The following is a 4,088-nucleotide window of genomic DNA, read 5'->3' as shown; positions in this document are numbered from 1 at the left end:
CCGTTCCGCACCGACTACCGGGGACTGGCTAGCTACAGTAGCTAAAGACTGATCTACCAAGGTGCGGAGCCGGACTTCTAAATCACTGAGCCTCGCCTCCATGTCTATAAATAAACTACACTTATTACACGTACCATTACCGCTAAAGGAGGCAGAGGAGTAACTGAACATCTGACACACCGAACAGGAGAAAGTAGGAGAGAGAGAGGGAGAAGGAGAAGCCATCGCTAGCTGCTAAGCTAAAGTCGCTAACGGCTAAGCTAAAGTACTGTGGCGTCAGCTACCAAAACTTTAGAACAACTATGAGATTGAACAGCAGTCACTAAAAGATGGAAAGAACTGTGAGTGCTTAGGCAAAATTACTGTAAAGAATAAGTGTTTAGCGAACAGTTGGCCGCTGTAATCAAACAAATGTAACTGTTATTTAGCGAGAGCAGCACAACACGGTACCAACACACAAGCACCGGAAACGGAAATGAGTCGACACGGTTACCGCAATACGTCAGCAATACGTCAGCAGTACCTTCAGACCATCAACCATCAACACCAACATCAAAGAACACACTGGCCTACAAAACACTAACAACAGGAAGCTTTACCTACATTTGTTGAACTTTTATCCGTGAAATGTGACTGATATTTCCATATAAATAAGTATTTCATTATAGAATACAGTCGTTTTCAGTCACTTTGATACATTTCTCAGACCAGAATTAAAATTCTACTTGTTCAGCCTCCACATCATCAAGTCACTTGTGCACATCATATGTAAACGGCACATGCTTTGACACATTTATGCAAATTATCATGTACATTTGTCTGCTGTTTCCTGCATTATCAATTGCTTACTGTATGTCACGTTGATCACAATGTATTACAGTATACCGGTTCTTTGTTGAGAAGTCTTACCCCCCAAAACATCTAGATATAAATTCACTGCATAAGTCGCTACATGCAAAATGGTTGAACATGTAATAATGTGCAAACAATTTTTTCTACATGTCTATTACTTTTTTTGTGTGCTACAGTAAATTGATGAAGATATCTGTTATGATGTCAATAAGAATCTGTGAATGATTGTAGAAATGTACCAAAGCAACTGAGAAAAACTGCATTCAGCAATTTACTTGTGAAAAAAAAGTTCCAGAAATTTCAGTGCTGCAATTCAGTTTTTCTCAGTTGTTTCCACAGTAAAACTGGTACGTGAGAAACAATGACCACAACAGCACCAACCACAATTCTGCTAACATACAAGCACATTTCCTGCTTTACACTCAGCTTGCAGTTTTACAGTAAAACCCATTTCATAAAACTACAAACATTTCTCTACACACATAGATGTAAACGTAAAATGTACGTAAATGTAAAATATTTTCTATATATTTCAGACTGGTTGCTGCAAAAATGCAGGATATTTGCAATAATTCTGTTTTGAACAGTTTTGGACTTAAAAAATGTGCTGCAGATGTACAGTGTTTTGCAGGTGGTGAAGTAGTAATGAGAAAAGAGTGCATGGATTTTGGGGAAAGTAGTCATTGAATGCATTTTGTGTGAAAGCCATAAAAATGATTCACAGTTGGGTCCAAATACACTTCTGTTTCGTTGACTGCGTGAAGAGTTTTGACTTCAGTTTTGACCAATGCAGGTTAGCAATTGAAAAAAAACTGTAATAGTATAAACAAATTGCAGATCACAGGTGCCGTGAGATCTCCTCCTGACTATTGACTCTTCTTTCTTAGAGATCTGAGGAGCCCCTCTTTCTGTTCCCCTGTGGGGTTTTGTTCCTTCGCTGGGTTTCCCTCAACAATAGACCAGAGAAACAGAAATCATAAGTCTGTATCTTTAGATTTTTTTAGTAATTTATTTACATAAGAAAAAGGTACAAAATATCAAAATGACAATTGATACAGATTACATAAGGTTATAAATAAGGAAAATAATAAAAAATAATAGAAAATGAATTGCACTTGAGATCACTTTAGTGTCCTCAAAGGAATCTCCTACCAATATCCTAAAGATTATCCAAAACCCTCACATTCACTCAGATTAGCCTTCTAGAAATCATTCGACATTAACTTTACATTCTATTAATATTAGATGATTCAATGATTTAATTCCTAATGCTTAGAGAGAGATTACTGGAGACTCCTCCTCCACCTCTCTGGAAAAAGTCTACCTTGTTTTTGAACCTTGTTTTAAACAGCTGTAGAAATAATTGTTCGACTCCAATTCCCTGAAATGTCGCACTCAGTATCAAGTCTGTGAGCTGTGTCGACAACATTTTATACAACTAATAATTCCTTTAAACTTGTGACTCTTTACAATTGTTTTTCTGCACATAGACCATAATAAATTACTACACCTCCTAATATAGTGTTTTGAGAATTTTGAGGGCTGCTCACACATCCACTAACTTTAGTAAAACTCAGATTTGGATCTTCCCATCCTGCCACGTTGCACAAAATGGTGGACAACTTGGTCATGAACAACTCTTTTGCCTTATTAGGTCATGAAAAACAACATGTGGTTCTCCTTGAGTGTAATTCAGGCCTGTTTTCAACCTATCATTTAATTCAAAGGTCTCTTTAACCTTGACATGACCTGTTGTATCAGATACTAAACTGATTCTTAAACTATATCTGAACATTTGATGTATATATTCTATGATGTTTAGCTGGCAATTATACCACATTTGAAATACAAATGGGTTCGCTGCACCCACACTACTACCACTTCCTAAAGAGGAAGCATATATGACGTGAGGTTTTAATGTATGTTCTGGCAACCAATGAACGTTTTGAAAAGGGGTTAGGTCCTTTATTTAAGTTGCTGACCCTATTGCTTTGTTGGCTTTTTGGATCTTCTTCTTTGATCATCAAGAGCTCAGTCTAGCATTTAGATAGGGTCTTGTGAGACTTTGTAAAACTTTTTAGCATTTTTAAAAAACAAATAAGTTTCTCTTTAGGTGGCCTCAAGAAAACTAGAAGAGTTTTTCCTCTCTTTTTGTCTTCATTTCTTCTCCCCTTCCGGACTGGTAAGTGTTTATTATTTTAGATCCACACTGCCTTCATACCTCATTATAGATATCCAGAAATCTGGCAGTTTAAATGAACTCATTCCAGGTTATGTTCAGTGGCCTGCTCTCTCAAATCTGCAAGAAGGAGGACTGGAGGGACTGACTAGGAAACGTTTAGAGCCTGGAGTTAGACATTTGATAGTTGGGGTCTGCCAGAACCTCTTTCAAAAACTAGCTTGTTATCACGGATTTTTGCCTCTCATCTCACTCCTGCTCTCATACCTCCAGGGCTGAAGGACAAGAAGGCTAAGTTTGGTGTTGTGTGAAAGACCAACCCTGCCAGGAAAAGTTAATCAAATATATTGAAAAGGTAAGAAAATAAGAAAACAAATATTTATAGCTTTAGTTGTCTTGGGTCTCTGCATCTCGTTTGTAGTTGCTTTGTCTCTTTATGGTAATTTTGTGTCTTTCAGTTTCCTGTCACAGCAGATCCACAAGGATATTCCTCTGCGCAGTGTAGTATACAAAATTCTACAGCACACTGTACAAAATATAGGAAATATGTCAAAGAAAGCCTGAGATGTAGTAGAAAATTCTTAAAATAATAATTTAAATAAAATAAATAAATAAAAATACCTTGACATCCAGTGGTTGATATCATAGATTCACCTGAGGTGCAGTAGTGTCATCTTAGACAATGACTTAAACCTCAGTAAGTCTTATTGACCATTATTTATTATTTATTATGACTGCATTTTCCTCCTGAAAAATATTGCAAAAGTTGGACCATATCTTACTCTTCCTAATGAAAAGAAATTGTTTCATGTGTCCTCTCATCTTGACTTTTAACTCTAGTTCAGTTTATATAAGTATAGGAGAGCACATTACACCTATTTTAGCATCACTGTCTTCTGGTCTCTTTTTATTGAATTCATTTGAAGATTTTATTACCAGTTTACAAGGTTCTGAATGGTTTCCCTATACTTAACCATCTCTCCCTCTATATTCCTTAGCCGCTGCTTCAGGTCATCAAATATAAAAGCAACAACTGTACGGACACTTACGCTGAAGA

The sequence above is a fragment of the Micropterus dolomieu genome, linkage group LG12 (genome assembly GCF_021292245.1).
Source record: "Micropterus dolomieu isolate WLL.071019.BEF.003 ecotype Adirondacks linkage group LG12, ASM2129224v1, whole genome shotgun sequence".
In the NCBI taxonomy this organism is placed as follows: Eukaryota; Metazoa; Chordata; class Actinopteri; order Centrarchiformes; family Centrarchidae; genus Micropterus; species Micropterus dolomieu.
The sequence above is the reverse complement of the archived record's forward strand: the minus strand, read 5'-3'. Positions refer to the sequence as shown.